The 20,331-nt window shown below is 41.7% G+C and overlaps 1 protein-coding gene and 1 non-coding gene across 2 annotated transcripts in view; one reads left to right on the top strand and one right to left on the bottom strand.

Annotated features, from left to right (window-relative positions):
* DCC (DCC netrin 1 receptor) overlaps positions 1-20,331 on the top strand; it is an 813,847-nt gene that overhangs the window by 623,821 nt on the left and 169,695 nt on the right. The window lies entirely within an intron of this gene.
* Positions 17,219-17,290, bottom strand: TRNAC-ACA (transfer RNA cysteine (anticodon ACA)). Its single transcript has one exon. It is a non-coding gene; the product is annotated as a tRNA-Cys (tRNA).

Genomic DNA, 20,331 nt, shown 5'->3' on the forward strand with positions numbered 1-20,331 from the left:
GTATAGTTGCTTTATGGAGTTGTGTTAGTTTTTGCTGTACAGCAAAGTGGATCAGCCACACGTATACATACATGTTCTCTTTTTGAAATTTCCTTCCCATTTCAGTCACCACATTATAAAATAGATTCTTATTAGTTATCTGTTTTATACATAATAGTGTATAAATGTCCATCCAATCTCCCAATTCATCCCACCCTCCTTGGCGTCCATGCATTTGTTCTCTACATCTGTGTGCCTATTCCTGGCCTGGAGATACGTTCATCTGTACTGTTTTTCTACATTCCGCATATATGTGTTCATATATGGTACTTTTCTCTTTAGGTCTCACTTCACTCTATGTCAGTCTCTAGGTCCATTCACATCTCTTTTGTCATTCAGCAAAGAGTCTTGAAGTGCTTACTGTCTATCAGGAACTGTCGTAGGCACTGAAAATGAAAGTCACTCAGTAGTGTCTGAGTCTTTGCGACCCCCACAGACTGTACAGTTCATGGAATTCTCCAGTCCAGAATACTGGAGTGGGTAGCCTTTCCCTCTCCAGGGGATCTTTCCAAACCCATGGATCAAACCCAGGTCTCCCACATTGCAGGCAGATTCTTTACCAGCTGAGTCACAAGGAAAGCCTAAGAATACTGGAGTGGGTAGCCTATCCCTTTTCTAGGGGATCTTCCTGACCCAGGAATCCAACTGGGATCTCCTGCATTGCAGGTGGATTCTTTACCAACTGAGCTGTCAGGGAAGCCCTGAATAGGCACTAGGGGTATACAAAATAGCGAAAAACAGACCCTGCCTTCAGAGTGAATAAAGAGGTTCCTCTCTCCCAGGTGGTGGGTGCATTAAAGAAGAGCGCATGTATAAATAATCACCACTGTCCTGAAACATCCTGATAATTATCTCAATTTCTTTTGGAAAGAACTTTCCATTGATTGTCGCTTCTGATTTCCTCCAAAGGCAGTGGCTTTAATAATGACCCCACCTACCTGATTTTAGCGAGACGCCAGGCCACCCAGCTAAAGGCAGATTTGTGTTTGGCCTTTGTTATAGTTGAGGATGGCGTTGTGACTAAGTTCTGGCCAAGGCAAACAAGTGTTACATTTCCATCCTCAGGCCTTGTCCCCTCCCAGGATGTATGAGCACAGGTGACACTCAGGTCTGTGCCCCTCCCCCTGGCTAAGAGATGACGAGGAATTAGAGATGGAAGTCACAGAGGACGGCAGAGCCACAGGACCAACACTGGACTGCTCACTTCTGAATCGTCACTTCTACTTGAAGCTGCAGTATTTTGTGTTTCTTTATTATGTCAGCTTGGGCTGTACCTTACCTAATACGATACATGTGACAAATGGAGTGTATACCATACTCATTATCTTGAATCCTGAAAAGGACATCATGTGTTCACATTCATCACTGAAAAATATTTTTTATTTAATCTTTCAAACTAGTATAGTATTGTGTAAGTATCTCTTTAATTGCACTTCCCTACTTGATTATTTTCACTTTGAGTTGAATTATCTTATAATAATGACATTGCAGGAAAAATTATACTCACAAAGGAAAAAAAATCTTACTTTTTGTTGCTAGCCCTCCTGTTTCAAGTAATGTTCAATAAAGCAAAATTCTTAAGCAACGAAATAATTGGAGCGCTCTTTGGCATTTGAATTTGCACCTTTATTATGTTTTATAATATTTTTAAATTCCTTTAGTCTTTAAAGCACCCAGGTAGTTTTGATATTTGGCAGAGTATAGAAATGGTATTTAGACAAGTCCTACTTATATTTCTGAATTTCTTTTTCAGACTTAATCTTTGCCTTTTCTGCAACACATAAAGAATTTCTAAAAGTAATGGGGTGAAGTAAATATAACTCATACAAAAACGAATATGTCTTTCAGCAGTGTATGTGCATAGGAGTAAATATGGAACACAAAATAATGCTTAGCTAACAGAATAAAATGTATAGAAACAAGTAAGTCCCCCATGCGAGTGTTTCCGTAAAATGTTAAAAACTTCTTCCAGTGGTATTTTTGTTTATAGTGTTTTTTGGAAATCTTTACTGAGAAAGATTTTTAGAAACTACTGCATACTCTTTTGAATTCCTTCATTGACAAGAGTTTGGGTTTTGACAGATTTGATGTAATATTACACCCAACAGTGATTCAAGGACAAATATTGTAAATAAGATTAACAAATTATAAAGCAACATTTAAGATAAACATTTTTAAATGGCAGTATTATCTTTCTCTTGCAATTTATTTAAAGTTTTCTTTCTCTCTTAAATAATATATTCAAAATAACTAAGAAAAATTGTCAGAGACATCTCTTGCCTTGTAAATTATTTCAGGGCCAGGTCTCAATCCCAGTTCAGACTTTTCAAAGGGAAGTGGAGGTGGTGAATGTCAGAAAGAGGAGGGCTGACTAATCGGAATCACGCTTGCATTTCCTTTTGTAATCTACAAAGAATGAACACTGCCAGTGTTACTGCATGGGCACAGGAGTGGTGAACTAAGACTTCAGCTTTTGGTCACCCTTACACCAAGGTGATGGTTCTTGCATGCTTCTGAGAGAAAGTAGGCATACAAGATAAAGTTAGGACCCTAAAGAAGAAAGTGAACAAAACTTAAATAAACTTACAATGAATAACTATAAAACTGCTGCTGCTACGGCTAAGTCGCTTCAGTCGTGTCCGACTCTGTGTGACCCCATAGACAGCAGCCCACCAGGCTCCCCCGTCCCTGGGATTCTCCAGGCAAGAACACTGGAGTGGGTTGCCATTTCCTTCTCCAATGCATGAAAGTGAAAAGTCAAAGTGAAGTCACTCAGTTGTGTCCGACTCTTCGCGATCCATGAGATTTTCCAGGCAAGAGTACTGGGGTGGGATGCCATTGAAGGTGGCATTCAAAACAGATCATAGTAATAAAACAAATGCCATTATTGAATGTTGACCTAGTCTTTAGTTATTTTAAAGTATTATATCAGCATATTTTTCTGACCCCAAGGCATGTATAGTTTTTTCTTTTACCTTAAGTCAAAATTGATACATAGTAAAATGCTCAGATATTAAAGATACAATTACATATATATTGAAAAATGTATTCACTGGTATCAACAAGGACCTAATTAGGTTACATATCATTTCCATCACCACACAAAGTTTCTGCACATCTCCCTTCAGTCATCCTCCCATCCCTCACCAGCAAACACTGTCCTCATTTTGAGTAACAAAGATTAGATTGGGCTGTCATAGAACTTCCTAAGGATGTTTGCTTATAATCTGTATTCTTTTATGAGTCTGGCATCTTTTATTTACTTAGTGTAATATTCTCAAATTCATCAATATATATTTTTAAGTATCAATAGCCCTTTTTTTTTCATTAGTTCAGTTCAGTTCAGTTGCTCAGTCGTGTCCGACTCTTTGCGACCCCATGAATCGCAGCACGCCAGGCCTCCCTGTCCATCACCATCTCCCAGAGTTCACTCAGACTCACATCCATCGAGTCCGTGATGCCATCCAGCCATCTCATCCTCGGTTGTCCCCTTCTCCTCCTGCCCCCAATCCCTCCCAGCATCAGGGTCTTTTCCAGTGAGTCAACTCTTCGCATGAGGTGGCCAAAGTACTGGAGCTTCAGCTTTAGCATCATTCCTTCCAAAGAAATCCCAGTGTTGATCTCCTTCAGAATGGACTGGTTGGATCTCCTTGCAGTCCAAGGGACTCTCAAGAGTCTTCTCCAACACCACAGTTCAGAAGCATCAATTCTTCGGTGCTCAGCCTTCTTCACAGTCCAACTCTCACATCCATACATGACCACTGGAAAAACCATAGCCTTGACTAGCTGGACCTTAGTCAGCAAAATAATGTCTCTGCTTTTGAATATACTATCTAGGTTGGTCATAATTTTTCTTCCAAGGAGTAAGCGTCTTTTAATTTCATGGCTGCAGTCACCATCTGCAGTGATTTTGGAGCCCCCCAAAAATAAAGTCTGACACTGTTTCCACTGTTTCCCCATCTATTTCCCATGAAGTGATGGGACCAGATGCCATGATCTTCGTTTTCTGAATGTTGAGCTTTAAGCCAACTTTTTCACTCTCCTCTTTCACTTTCATCAAGAGGCTTTTTAGCTCCTCTTCACTTTCTGCCATAAAGGTTTTGTTATCTCCATATCTGAGGTGATTGATATTTCTCCTGGCAATCTTGATTCCAGCTCGTGTTTCTTCCAGTCCAGCATTTCTCATGATGTACTCTGCATAGAAGTTAAATAAGCAGGGTGACAATATACAGCCTTGACGTACTCCTTTTCTTATTTGGAACCAGTCTGTTGGTCTATGTCCAGTTCTAACTGTTGCTTCCTGACCTGCATACAGATTTCTCAAGAGGCAGGTTAGGTAGTCTGGTACGCCCATCTCCTTCAGAATTTTCCACAGTTTATTGTGATCCACACAGTCAAAGGCTTTGGCATACTCAATAAAGCAGAAATAGATGTTTTTCTGGAACTCTCTTGCTTTTTCGATGATCCAGCGGATGTTGGCAATTTGATCTCTGGTTCCTCTGCCTTTTCTAAAACCAGCTTGAACATCAGGGAGTTCACGGTTCACGTATTGCTGAAGCCTGGCTTGGAGAATTTTGAGCATTACTTTACTAGCATGTGAGATGAGTGCAATTGTGTGGTAGTTTGAGCATTCTTTGGCATTGTATTTTTTGGGATAGGAATGAAAACTGACCTTTTCCAGTCCTGTGGCCACTGCTGAGTTTTCCAAATTTGCTGGCATATTGAGTGCAGCACTTTCACAGCATCATCTTCAGGATTTGAAGTAGCTCAACTGGAATTCCATCACCTCCACTAGCTTTGTTTGTAGTGATGCTTTCTAAGGCTCACTTGACTTCACTTTCTAAGATGTCTGGCTCTAGATGAGTGATCACATCATCATGATTATCTGGTTCATGAAGATCTTTTTTGTACAGTTCTTCTGTGTATTCTTGCCACCTCTTCTTAATATCTTCTGATTCTGTTAGGTCCATACTATTTCTCTCCTTTATTGAGTCCATCCTTGCATGAAATGTTCCCTTGGTATCTGCAATTTTCTTGAAGAGATCTCTAGTCGTTCCCATTCTGTTGTTTTCCTCTATTTCTTTGCATTGATCTCTGAGGAAGGCTTTCTTATCTCTTCTTGCTATTCTTTGGAACTCTGCATTCTGATGCTTATATCTTTCCTTTTCTCCTTTGCTTTTCGCCTCTCTTCTTGTCACAGCTATTTGTAAGGCCTCCCCAGACAGCCATTTTGCTTTTTTGCATTTCTTTTCCAGTGGGATAGTCTTGATCCCTGTCTCCTCTATGGTATTCCATTGTGTGAATGTCATTATCTATGGGTTTGTTTCTGAACATTTGAGTTACTTTCTGTCTCGGCTATCCTTAATACTGTTGCTCTAAACATTCTCTAAGGGCTTCCTTGGTGGCTCATAAAGGGTAAAGAATCTGCCTGCAATGTAGAAGACATGGATTTGATCTCTGGGTTGGGAAGATCCCCTGGAGAAGGGAATGGCTACCCACTCCAGTATTCTTGCCTGGAGAATCCCATGGACAGGGGAGCCTGGTGGGCTACAGTCCATGGGGTCACAAAAGAGTCAGACAAAACTTAGCAACTAAACAACATATATATGTATTATAGATTATTGCAAGACAGTGAATAGAGGTCTCTATGTTATACAGTAGGTCCTTGTTTATTTTATAAATAATAATTCAGTTCAATTGCTCAGTTGTGTCTGACTCTTTGCGACCCCAGGGACTGCAGCACACCAGGCCTTCCTGTCCATTGCCAACTCCCAGAGTTTACTCAAATGCATGTCCATTTAGTCGGTGATGCCATCCAACCATCTCATCCCCTATCATCCCCTTCTCCTCCCACCTTCAATCTTTCCCAGCATCAGGGTCTTTTCCAGTGAGTCAATTCTTCTCATCAGGTGGCCAAAGTATTGGAGTTTCAGCTTCAGCATCAGTCCTTCCAGTAAATATTCAGGACTGATTTCCTTTAGGATGGACTTGTTCTTGCAGTCCAAGGGACTCTCAAGAGTCTTCTCCAACACCATAGTTTAAAAGCATCAATTATTTGGCACTCAGCTTTCTTTATAGTCCAACTCTCACATCCATACATGTCCACTGGAAAAACCATAACCTTGGCTAGACAGAACTTTGTTGGCAAAGTAATGTCTCTGCTTTTTAATATGATGTCTGGTTTGGTCTTCCAAGAAGCAAGTGTCTTTTAATTTAAATGATAGTCTGTGTATGTTAATCCCAAATTCCTAATTTAAATACTCCTCCCTTTCTTTCCCCTTTGATACCATAAGTTTTAAACCCATATCTGTGAGTCTATTTTGATTTTGTAAATAAGTCCACTTTTATCAATTCTTTTAGATTGTGTCTAAGTGATATCATACGTTAATCATATTCTTCTGTCTGATATACGTCACTTAGTATGATAACCTCTAAGTCCGTTCACATTGCTTCAAATGGCATTATTTCATTCTTTTTTATGGCTGAATAATATTCCACTGCATGTTTGTTGGGGGGGGGGTGGTTATACACTATGCATGTTCTTTATCCGTTTATCTGTTGATGGAAAATGTAGGTTGCTCCCATGTCTTGGCTATCATAAATAGAGCTCCCATGAGCACTGGGGTGCACCTGTCTTTTTGAAGTGGAGCCGTTGCTGAATGTATGCCCAGGAGAGGATTGCTGGATCGTACAGTACTCTACTCTTAGTTTTTAAGGATCCGTCATGTTCTCCATAGTGGCTATACCAATTTCAACATATATTTTAAATGAAGATAATACCATTCGCATTTCCAGATTTTAAAACAGACAAGGATAGAACTGAGAAAAGTCGAGAAAATTGCTTAAGACTGTTATGTAGTCAAGTTCATTTCCAACTCAGGTCTATATACGCCTAGTGCCATGGCCTTTCGACTCTCTCTGAATTCTTACTGAACTGTTTACATTTTGGGGAGACATCTATCCAGAAGGAAAAACTCTATCCTTCTGAGCCTTGACCCTAAACGCCCAGTGATTCTCCCTGAAGGCCGGGTGCCTGTGAAATCACTAACACCATCCTGCCGCAGGCTTTAGGCTTACACCCCTCTCAGTTTCCATCTCTGAATGTTCTCCTGTGACTACTTACTCCTTCCTAGCTCTCACTAAGCAGGATGCTGGAGGAAGCCTAGCCTCACCACATGTGTCTGCCCACAACTGGATAGGTTGCTGTTTATCATTTCCCTTTGTTTACAGTCTTTCAGGAGAATTTTCCAGACGTGCAATTCTATTACAGTCTAGATCAATGTAAAGCAGTCATATACAAGATTGTTTATTAAAACCCAAATCTATACCAGTAATGTTAGAATTCAGTATATCTGGCTGGGATCAACAGGTGTACTTTAGTTCTTATTTCCCTGTCTCCCTGATAGTGATGGCATGTTTTATTTTCCCCACACGTCTACTAACTGTTGCTGTCAATGCCGACACTCACTTGACCTTGGCTCCATTCATTTTAAGTCCATTTGGTTTCATCTAATTTTTTTGTCTCTTCTTCTATCCCCTGATCCCAAGACAATCTGAGTGGGTAATTAAAATACTAGTTAATTTTCTTAAGAACATAATCAGAAACTATATTTGTTTATGATCAAATGGCCAAATGGGATATTCCTTGTGCCATTTTTCATTGATGGTTATTATTTTTACCAGGTCTTTATTCTTACCTAACTATTGTGACTTCATTTCTTCATGGCTTATTAAAACATGAGGCTAAAAATGAGTTCAAGTTTATAGTCACTTAGACTTGTCATTACTGTAATGTCCCTTTTCTTTATTTATTAATGAAGTTAATTTCCATCTGAACATATTTTCTTGAGTCAGGTACACATTCAGAGGAGCAACAAACCCAGATCTCAAAGCATAGAATTGTGAAAGTTGAATGCTCGAAAGTGTCATCAGTTGCAACCTTATTGCCTTGAAGATAGACTCAATTAAGATATATGTGTGTGTGTGTATCTTTACACACATACACACACACACACTATATATATATATATATATATGAATCAGGTACATGGCAAATGCTTTGTTTTTACCTTCAGGTGTGATATATGTATATGTATTTATACACATGTTCATGTATATATGCTTGCAATACATATGGTGCACATGTGACATATATGTATGTGCATGTATGTGTATATATGATATTCCCATATATTTACCCACTGAGCTATAAGGGAAGCCCCATGTATGATATATGTATGCATATATATGTGTATATGTGGTATGTGTGTGCAATATATCATATATATGATATGTGTATGCAATATGTACATATAATCTATTAAACTTTAGCCCAGACTATGAAAATATAGTATGTATATGTAGTGAGTCACTCCACATTTAAAGAGAAAAATAGCAGCAAGGACCCTCACATTGAACCTGCTGCATTTTCCCTTGGCATTGTCCACAAGACCTTAGTAACTATGGCAACACCATGGGACAGCAAGGTAAACAGAGCTTCCGTATAGGTGCACTGCCCACCATGGAAGCCACTAGCCACAAGTATCTCTCTAAACGTGAACTAATTAAAGTTAAATAAAACAAAAAAAAATAAAATAAAGAGCCCTTGGATTGCAAGGAGATCCAACCAGTCCATTCTAAAGATCAGCCCTGGGATTTCTTTGGAGGGAATGATGCTGAAGCTGCAACTCCAGTACTTGGGCCACCTCATGCGAAGAGTTGACTCATTGGAAAAGACCCTGATGCTGGGAGGGATTGGGGGCAGGAGGAGAAGGGGACGACCGAGGATGAGATGGCTGGATGGCATCACTGACTCAATGGACGTGAGTCTGAGTGAACTCTGGGAGTTGGTGATGGACAGGGAGGCCTGGTGTGCTGCGATTCATGGGGTCGCAAAGAGTCGGACATGACTGACCGACTGAACTGAACTGAACTGAGTCATGCTACTTACATTTTAAGTGGTCAAGAGTCACATGTGGCTAGTGGCTACCAGACTGTATAGAGTAGTTATGGAACATTTACATCATTCACAATATAACACTGTTTTACAATACCTTGTGGCTTGCTATAAACGGAACTTAATCTGAACATAATGAAGAAAGCAGAAGCAAAAATACATATACAGAAATAACCACTGTAATTATAAATAAATACACACATATGTGTGTGCAGGCTATATGTCACTTAAATGTTTGAGTATCATCTGTTTAGCATCCTGATTAAGTAAAGGTCAGCAATCAAATAGCAAGACACATTATCCAGATGAAGGCAGGAAATTGAGTGAATATAGAAGCTGACAGATTGAGCAGGCTAGACATGCTCGCACACACACACACACACACACACACACAGAAACACATGTCTCAGACACTAAAAGCTAAAACATTCCACTTGGGCTTTGCTTAACTTGAGGGAAGGTAAAGTCCTGAAATGATTTCTGTCTTGTGTCATTCTTTCTGCTTTTCTGCTTCAAACAAGAGTGTAAACCATTTAGGGCCTTTTGCACCCATTGTCTTATTCAGTCTTTATCTCACCGTGACCGGAAGGTGGGTAGGCTCAGAAGTAGGGCAGCTCCGGCTTTGAATCTGACTGCTGCTAATTCATGAGCTCTGTGACCATTGCTAAGGCTGAATTCTCTCATCCTTGGTGTGGGGACCATCACGGTACCCACCTGCAGGGTGAGATTAGTGTGATAAAGCATGGCCACGTTGACAGCCGGTACCGCGAGTGCTCATAAGCAGAAACTCTCCTCCTCACACTGGAATCTGGCCTCTTTCCTCAGCACCTCTGTATTCATGTGCTTATTATTCTTTCTCTTTGTTCTATTTATATTTCTCTTCTACTTTCTAGTTTCCATCCCCTCTCTCAAAAGCCCAGAATAAATAGGAGAGTTAGGAAGAGAAGAGCCCAGAAGTATAGAAAACGGAGACAAGATGTGTAAGTGAAGAAAAGATAGAAAACACTTATGAAAAGGAACGATATGCTTCCTCTTCCAGTGCCTAACCAAAGTACATTTTATTTTATTATTTTATTCTTCTGTTTCTCTTTTATGCTAGGAGGTCAGTCTGAATTATTTTTAAGCCAAAGTAATGATGTTTCCTTGAATTAACTAAGCGAATGGTAATTGAGTCCTTAACATGGTCATACAATATTTTCACCTGGTCTTTTATTTCACGCATTATCACCCTGAGAAATGTGAATGAAAAGAGGGAAGCCTCTGTGTTTGGTTGTACAGTCTCTGGTGATTTCCTGATGTAAAGCTTTGCTGAGAAATCATTTCATTAAGTGCCCCATTTGTAAGCTGTTTGTGGCACTTCATAATCTGAGCATTTAATTGTTTCTCTGACTCTGAGGGCTGGCTGCCAAAGGATACCTCACCCACCAAAGAGGTGACAGATGTTTACTTTTGCTCTAACTGGCGACGAAAGCCTGCTCTGCAGAACAGTCCAGAGCAAACCCCAGCCCTTCCCATCCTGGTGCTGTGGAGAAGCATGTCTGGGCACGTGGAAGTCAGGTCTTCCTGGGTCTTCTCTGGCTGAGATGATGGCAACTGGATCTCAGTCTCTACGTGACTAAGACAGGCTGACCATCCCTGCCCTAACTTCACTGTAACACTGTTGAGAAAACTGATGAAAAGTTATTTTTTAAAGTCAAAGCACAGTACTCATGAAAGTCTGCTTTTCTTAAACATGATGGAAAATACCACACACCTTCGGTAGCGCTCACCAAGAGACAGCCAGCAGTTCCAGGCAGACTGTCTCCCATCTGGGCTGCCCTTGTGGCTCAGCTGGTAAAGAATCCGCCTGCAGTGAGGGAGACCCAGGCTCGATCCCCAGGCCGGGAAGATTCCCTGGAGAAGGGAAAGGCTACCCACTCTAGTATTCTGGCCTGGAGAATTCCATGGGCTGTATATAGTCCACGGGGTCGCAAAGAGTCGGACATGGCTGAGCAACTTTCTCATCTCTATCTCCAGTCTGAACCTAAATAACCCCAAGAGAGCCAGTTACTTCAGTAGGAAACAAAGAGGAAAACGATTATTCGGAAGACTATCTGAAGGAATGCTCTGCTTCCCGGAGGCTTAAAGCAAGAATCCTCCATACTACAGGTTACTTACACGCGATCCTTACACCACGACCTGAGCCCAGTGGAGCCCGGGTGTTTTATCTGTGGTGCCCCTCCCCATCCTGTCATGGCATGGCATGCCACGAAACATGGCAGAGGCGGGGAGTTTTCTCTCCCTTCTCGATTTTCTTGTCCCAACAATAATTTCTTCTGACTCTCAGCCTCAGAACCTGGGAGCCCCTCTCGTTTTTGCCCCTCCTCCTCGTCCCTCCAAACATCCCTCCACACTGTGTCCAACACGTGCCACCTTTCACTCTTCATCCGCTCTCCTACCTGAGACCAGGCTTCTGTGATCTCTGCCTGGACAATTAGTGTAGCCTCTGAAGTAGACCTGCTCTAAGCAGATTTCCCTGGACTACCTACTTCTGGGGAATTAATATTTCTAAAAGCACAACGTGAAACTTGTTCGAAATGTGATTCCAGTCACCATCTCTTTATTCAGTAAAAGACAAGAATAAAGGGCTAAGCTTTGGAGTTAAAAATTCTCCTGCTTACCTACAAAAAGTGGCGCTCGTTTATCCACTCAATGGGTATTTGTCGAGTACCTCCTGTATGCCAGACACTGGATTGAGGGAAGGATTAAATAAAGGATAGGAGGTAAAGGAAGTCCCCTGTACACAAAGGAATCGCATTCCAAGAGCATGTTCCTAAAGTCCAGTTTGCGCATATGTCCAACACAGCTAGCCTAGATACCCAGCTAACACACCGGCTATAGGTTTCTAATACTGTTCACACAAATAAAACACACAAAAAAATAACACATTTAAATCTTACAGTGCAGTACCTTGAAGTGTACAGTGGTGCAGTCCAGCAGCTGGCACGCAGGGGCTGGCATCGAGTGAACAGGCAAGAAGAGTCACTGACGGTGGAGAGGGGGCGGGAAACGGTAGAGCTGAAGGGTCGTCAGCGATAGGAGACGGAGGGCGAGCTGCAGTCTTGCTCGCTCCTGACATGCTGGCATAGCTTCCTTGCTGGATTCAGTTCTATCTACCCTCTTGAAAAACTGATCCGGCGATGTAGTAGCTCTATTTTTTTCTTTTTTCTCTCATCATAGATGACATGGCAGCCCTGGATTGTATTCTGAACAGCTGTTGCAACCTTCATGCACCAAGCACTCTTCAACACTCAGGTCCTGTGCCTCAAACTTCAAGAGTGCCTCCTTGAGTAAAGAAGATCCCCTTGCCCTTTCCCGAATCTCTCGCCATCGTGGATCTCTCCGGTTGCTTGTTTCTCCCTCTTGTCTCTCTTTGTCCTTTCTCTGGGCCTGCAGTCCCATCAGGCCTTCATTGGGAAGCAGCTCGTGACACACAGCCTGCAGCCCTCTTGCAGTTCTAGCTCTAACTCTTCACCCCGCTCCGCTCCCTCAATTATTTTCACTTTTGTTTCCATCATTATTGCTCGGCAGTTGTTAGCAGGACCAGCTATGTCATTGGTGCTTTTACACTTGTTTCCAGACATGCTGGGCTTGAAATAAAGATACTGTGCTGCTGTCGTCTACGCAGGACTTGTAAAGTCCACAAAATCACAGCCGCTTGTAGAGGATGCACGCATGTGACAGTGTACGCTAGACACACAAACTAACTTACATGACTGGACATGCGAATGCACGTTTGCACCTTTGAAATTCGCGGCTTAGGGGTTCGTATGTAGGGGACTTACTGTAGTGAATGAATGTCTAATGCCTACTTAGACATCCAACTAATACTACTATTGGGAGGAGGGTGGGGGAGAGGGAGAAAAAAGAGGAGGAGAGGGAACTGTCGATTTTTCATTTTAACACACATGATTCTACACCACCTTGCCTGGTTTACTTGTATTTGCTTCTTTCACTCTCTCTCCTCAACCTTTCTTCATCGGAAGAGTCAGCAAAACTGCCATCTTCTCCACACAGCCTTGCTGACTCCAGAACACTTCTGCTCTGATTTTTTTTAAACTTCTAACATAACTTCTCCATTAAAAGATAGGCGAAAAATGACTTGCTTGTTTCAACCCTTACATACCCTAGAAAACGTATAACCTTGTCCTTACACACACAAGACGTTAAATGATAATTGATGAGCAAAGGAACAAATGAATAGATGAAGAATAACAAATATGTAAGTGAGAGGTTTTGTCGCACAGTCTCTTTGGGTTCATTTTTCATGAACTGGTAGGTTTCAGAATGTGCAGTTTGGTACCAGTAAGACTGGTTAATGAGCCAGAGATGTTGTAATCTGACCCTTCTCTGGATAGTGCTCCTGGAAAAGAGAAAGAAAGAGTAAAGGTGAAAGGGAGGAAGGAAGAAAACCTTCAAAGGATGCCAGTTAGATTAGCTGTTAATTAAATTTGCAGATGGGTGTGTATGATGGGGTAGAATTGAATATTGAATGTGCTATATGAATTGCATCTTTCTTGAATGTGAGTTGCTCACCCTTTTAAGAGATCAGTGCAATCGGCTGTATTTGCTACCCACCCATTACCCTTAATTAAACAGTTCCGGTCCAGTGGGGTCAGAGGTGTCCGGTCACATCTACCCTCCGACAGGGATCCAGTGGCCTCTACTGTGTGCCTCGGGTCACCCGGGTTCTCTGCAGTGAGCCAGCGTCTGCGCTAGGCAGACAGTTACCACTCTAATTTTCTCTAATTGACTTGTTGGCAATGCTCACAGAGGGCAAAAGATGTAGGGACATGGAGATTGGGCCCCGACAAGCACTTGGCATTGATGGGGCCACTGAGCGAAGTACATAATCTGCAATGAATAAAGGTCCGTGGGCTGTCAATCTAGCACATGCCGGTGGCATTTAATTCACACCAAATATTAATTAAAAATAATGATGTTCTTCTTACTGGCTTCTGTTACTAAGCACAGCATCTTGGTCCAGCCCCCAAGGAGCTGTCTGCAAGTCATTTGATTCTCTCAGCCCCGTGAGAAGCATGCATTTCACTACCTTCAGGCAAGCCTCAACAAAAACTCTCAGAACAACGGCTCTCTCACCTACCTAGTCTCTGGGGAAGAAGACCCAAAAAAATCTTCCTGTTGCCCATTCCTTGTCCAACCCTTGTAATCAATAAATGTATGTTTATTTCCTTCTTTGCTGGCCACAAGTAAGATACTGGCCAGAAGCCATCTGTTTTGGATGCTCAGAGTTATTAAATACATTTTTATCTTTCTTTATCCCAATGTGATGTATTCTATAAGAAATGTTGGTCAAACGATTATATAAGTCTGATCAATAATTTGAAATCTGTGGAATCACTCAGAATCAGTTCAGTTCAGTCGTTCAGTCGTGTCTGACTCTTTGCAACTCCATGAATCGCAGCACGCCAGGCCTCCCTGTCCATCACCAACTCCCGGAGTTCACCCAAACTCATGTGCATCGAGTCAGTGATGCCATCCAGCCATCTCATCCTCTGTCGTCCCCTTCTCCTCTTGTCCCCAATCCCTCCCAGCATCAGGGTCTTTTCCAATGAGTCAACTTTTCGCATGAGGTGGCCAAAGTACTGGAGTTTCAGCCTCAGCATCAGTCCTTGCAATGAACACCCAGAATATCCATAATTAAAAATAATCCCCATGGACATCCACCAAAATTCAAGTTCTCTCAGTATGATTCAGTCACAGTAAATTAAAATGAGAGAATACTGCTGTACATCATTTTTCAGAGGCAATAGACATGTTTTCAAGCCTAAATATCTGTAACATTTTAGCAAATCCAAAAAATAAATTTACTCTCATAATTGTCGTTAAATGTATTCCCGAACAATGGGGTCTGACCATAATTAATGATTAATTCATTTGGAATTCATTATGATAATATTAAATGTGTTTAATTCATTTGATATGTCTAAAGAGGGAGCAATTCTAGGCAATTCTTTTGTGATTACTTGTTTTTAAAGTTGAGCTCTGAGCATGTGCAGAAAAATAGCTCCACAGTGCCCTCTAGTGGTACACTCACAAATGACATTCTTTTGTAAGGGGCGGAAACACAAACCCTCCTCCTCCCTTGTTTCACATCTCACAGCATCTTTCCCCTTCAGCACACATTTCTTAAATGAAATGCCTCCATCACAATATAAAAGGAGTTCAAAGCCACTAATAACTGAAAGTGAAAGTGTTGGTTTCTCAGTTGTGTCTGACTTTTTGCTACCCTGTGGACTCTAGGCCTGCAAGGCTCCTCTGTCCATGGGATTCTCCAGGCAGGAATACTGGGGTGGGTTGCCATTTCCTTCTCCAGGGGATCTTCTCAACCCAGGGATTGTACCCCGGTCTCCTGCCTTGTGGGTGGATGCTTTACTGTCTGAGCTACTAGGCAAGCAACTAATAACTGAATCCGAAAAGATCCCACTGCTTCCTCAGGAAATCCAGATGCAGTTTGACAAAAGCTTTGTACAGAGGCCAGAGAAGGCCCAAAAGATGTTAGCACGGAGAATGTGAAGGGCATAATGAGAGGCTTCTTGAAAAGGGGGAGATGAAGCTGTCTTGGGTCTTTTTTGTGCTGGCTAGCTCTGTGTTAACTTTAGAAATGTCAGTAAACTTACCTGATGTTCAAATTACCAACTAAAAACAGCAACATACTAGATTTAAACGTCTTGAAAGACCCTTAGCTCTAGCAATATTCCTTTATCAGTAGCAACTCTGCTGAACATCTGTTTACCTTTCCTGAGAATAAGCCATTGCCACTTTTTATTTAAATTTAAGCTTGGTCACTTAAAGACATTACTTTGCCAACAAAGGTCCGTCTAGTCAAAGCTATGGCTTTTCCAGTAGTCATGTATGGATGTGAGAGTTGGACTAAAAAGAAAGCTGAGCACTGAAGTATTGATGCTTTTGAACTGAGGTGTTGGAGAAGACTCTTGAGAGTCCTTTGGACTGCAAGGAGATCCAACTAGTCCATTCCTAAAGGAAATCAGTTCCAAATATTTATTGAAAGGACTGATGCTGAAGCTGAAACTCCAATACTTTGGCCACTTGATGAGAAGATTGAAGGCGGGAGGAGAAGGGGACGACAGAGGATGAGATGGTTAGATGGCATCACCGACTCAATGGACATGAGTTTGAGTAAACTCCACGAGTTGATGATGGACAGGGAGGCCCGGGGTGCTGCAGTCCATGGGGTTGCAAAGAGTCAGACATGGCTGAGCAACTAAACTGAAATGAACTAAAGCTTGATCACCCTCTAGGTGTACACATCATGGTTAGGATTTGTGGAATGTAGCACTCAATGTAGCTCATTAATCCAACAGCTGGTAAATGATAAAACTCCATACTCTTTGTGAGCATACCCTCTACCATGGGTGGTGGACATGGTGTGGAAGGAGCTGCCGTTTCTCAGAGACTTACTATAGACTTCATGGCTATCAATATTAGCAAGAGTCAGTACGGAAATGACAGTGAGCTCACCTTTACTGTGGGGGAGATAAAGCAATGTTGAGCACTGCTCAGGAGCCAGACAGCAGCTAGATGAGGTACACATGCTCTTGTAATTCAAATTGAGACCAAAATTTGAGCCAGTAAAATGAGAATGAATCGCGTATAGTACTTTTATTCTTTTTTTAAAAAAGGAGAGAAATAATGCCTATTTCCAAAACTGAAAGCCAATTGTGCAGTAATGCTCCAGAGACTTTTACAGAATATGTACCCTGAAGAGGTATAAATTGGGCAGCTGGGAGGTAAGGACAGAGAGGGGAAGGCACAAATTCAGTGTAACATGGATGAGGCTGACTGCCTGGACACTCCAGCATTATCCCTGAGCGGGAAAATCAGAGCTCAAATCAGACATTCTTCACTTGGAATTCCAGTCTAAATTAGAGCAGTGCAGGGAAAACCAGTGTATCCAATAGCCTTGCATAACAGACACTCGCTTTTTTATTTCATGCTTATCCTCCTTATCACATCTTATCGCTTCTACTTGGTTGGTGTAGACCTTGATTGCTGTTGACATCTTGACTAAGGAAAGTGAAAGTGAAGTTGCTCGGTCGTGTCTGACTCTTTGCGACCCCATGGACTGTAGCCTACCAGGCTCCTCTGTCCATGGCATTTTCCAGGCAAGAGTACTGGAGTGGGTTGCCACTCCAGGAGATCTTCCCAACCCAGGGATTGAACCCGGGTCTCCTGCATTGTAGGCAGATGCTTTACCATCTGAGCCACCAGGGAAGTCCACTGGCAGGTTGGTATGAACTCTCAACAGGGTTTCTGCCATAAGCTGTATGAGGTCACCGCAGAGCAGGGCTTCTCACCTGCTTCGTGCAGGGCGTGTCATTCATTCACATAAGCACACTGTAGAGTTAGTAACGTACAGCAAAAAAACATGTTCACTAGGAGAACAAAGAACTAGAGCTCCAAGCATCCTTACCTTGTCCTAAAGAATCCTGGATGAGCCCCCAAGGTGAAAGGTTGCTGCTGAATCACAAAAGACGCCAGGATTCTTGACCTCTGGAGGAGAAGTCAATCTGGGGCCAGTGACGAGGCTTGATTGCTCAGAGCTTTTGTGTAATAAAGTTTTATTAAATTATAAAAGAGATAGAGAAAGCTTCTGACACAGACATCAGAAGGGACAGAACCACACCTTATTACCTATTCTTCCCTGAATGCATACAGATTTGAATGTAGTTGTATATGTAGGAATCTAAGGTCATAGATAAGGGGCCACAGACCTGGATTCAGTTCAGAGATATATGATTTTGTTTTGCCAGCACAAGTTTATTTTGTTTATTTAAATCATTTGCCAACATTTGAAAATTTGTGGATTTCCCATAAAACTCTGGGTTTCTAGAAATTTTGACAACTCTGAGCCTGCTCTCCATAGGCTAACAACACTCTTAAACTGAGTGCTGGCCCCTCTCCTTTGATGAATTATTAATACTTAAATGGATTCCTGTCTGGGATCCTCTAGGCCATATTGTCTTTGACACTATAGCCAAATATTTCTACCATACTCTCACTCCCTCCCTCTCTCAGGTTTGAAAACAAAGACACAAATCAAAAATAAAACTCTAACTTCTAATCATGTAGGTGTGGCATTCCTGATCTCTCTCTCACTCTCTTGATAAAGAAATACGCATTATTGCTTAGTTGCTCAGTTGTGCCTGACTCTTTGCAACTCCATGAACTGCCCCTGGTCAGGCTCCTCTGTCCATGAAATTTTTCAGGCAGGAGTACTGGAGTGCGTTGTCATTTCCTCCTCCAGTGGATCGCCCAACCCAAGCAGCGAACCCGCTTCTCCTGCATTACAGGCAGATTCTTTACCTCTGAGCCACCAGGGAAGCCCAGAAAGAAATATATAGACAAACACAAATATATAGTCTATGTATATTGGTCAATTAAATGCAATTTCACCCAAAAGAAGTAATTAGATGTGGTTTGAATCTAATATAAATGTTTACATTGTAGTTTATATATGTTTGAAATCAGACTATGACTTCACTCCAGTAACTATAAAGTATATTTTTCCTAATAGAAAAGTGTGTTGATGATCTTCCTCACTGTATCTTCAATCTGACCCATCTTTTCTCTGAGATATTTTATTCTTTTGTTGTTGTTAAGTCACCAAGTCATGTCCGACTCTTTGCCCCTCCATGGACTGTAGCATGCCACGCTTCCCTATCCTTCACTATCTCTCGGAATTTGCTCAGATCCATGTCCATTGAGTTGGTGATACTATCTAATCATTTCATCCTCTGCCACCCTCTTCTCCTTTTGTCTTCCATCTTTCCCAGCATCAGGGTCTTTTCCAAAGAGTCGGCTTGTTGCATCAGGTGGCCAAAGTATTGGAGCTACAGCATCAGTTCCTCCACTGAGTATTCAGGGTTGATTTCCTTTCAGATTGACTGGATTGATCTGCTTGCAGTCCAGGGAACTCTCAGGAGTCTTCTCCAGCACCACAATTTGAAGGCATCAATTCTTCAGCCTTCAGCTTTCTTTATGGTCCAACTCGCACATCCATACATGACTTCTGGAAAAACCAAAGCTTTGGCTGTACAGATGTTTATTGGCAAAGTGATACCTTTGCTTTTTAATATGCTGTCTAGGTTTATCAGGGAGAAAGCGTCTTTTAATTCATGGCTTTTCTTCCAGGGAGAAAGCATCTTTTAATTTCGTGGCTGCAGTCACCATCCGTAGTGATTTTGGAGCCCAAGAAAAGAAAATCTGTCTGCTTCCACTTTTTTCCTATCTATTTGCCATGAAATGATGGGACCAGAGGCATGATAATAGTTTTTTGAATGCTAAGTTTTAACCCAGCTTTTTCATTCTCCTCTTTCACTGTCTAAGAGGCTCTTTTTCATTCTCCTCTTTCATTGTCTAAGAGGCTCTTTAATTCCTCTTCGCTTGCCGCCATTAGGGTGGTATAAACTGCATGTCTGAGGCTGTTGATATTTCTCCAGGAAATCTTAATTCCAACTTGTGATTCATCCAGCCCAACATTTCACATGATGTACTCTATATATAAGTTAAATAAACAGGGTTACAATATAGCCTTGTCATACTCCTTTCCCCATTTTGAACCAGCCTGTTGTTCCATGTAAGGTTCTAACTGTTGCTTCTTGACCTGCATACAGGTTTCTAAGGTGGTCTGGTATTCCCATCACTTGAAGAGTTTTTCACAGTTTGTTGTGATCCACACAAAGGCTCTCTCGTAATCAATGAAGCAGAAACACACGTTTTGGGGGAATTTCCTTGCTTTTTTCTATGATCCAGCAGAAGTTGCCAATTTGATCTCTTGTTCCTCTGCCTTTTCTAAACTCAGCCTGTACATCTGGAAGTTCTCGGTTCACATATTGTTGAAACCTAGCTTGAAGGATTTTGAGCTTAATCTTATCAGCATGCGAAATGAGCAAAATTGTATGATAATTTGTACATTCTTTGGCACTGCCCTTTGGGATTAGAATGAACACTGACCTTTTCCAGTCCTTTGGCCACTGCTGAGTTTTTTAAGGCTGTGACCCATGACTATCCTATCTCTAAATCCTACCCATGCCCTTCAGTACTAGTTCTAAGTCTGATAATTCCTTAATGAGCTAATCCCTCACTAAGTTTTTAGACCTCTAAACTCATGTAGCATTCATACATTGTATGACACACTTTTCTGCTTAATTTTATGTACTTTTTCATTGTGTTCTCTGCCCAGAATTATGATTGTAACCTGTAAGAGAGGTCCATCCTTTCCAAATATTCTTTTATCTCCAATAGCATTTAAC

Source organism: Capricornis sumatraensis, chromosome 21 (assembly GCF_032405125.1).
Source record: "Capricornis sumatraensis isolate serow.1 chromosome 21, serow.2, whole genome shotgun sequence".
In the NCBI taxonomy this organism is placed as follows: Eukaryota; Metazoa; Chordata; class Mammalia; order Artiodactyla; family Bovidae; genus Capricornis; species Capricornis sumatraensis.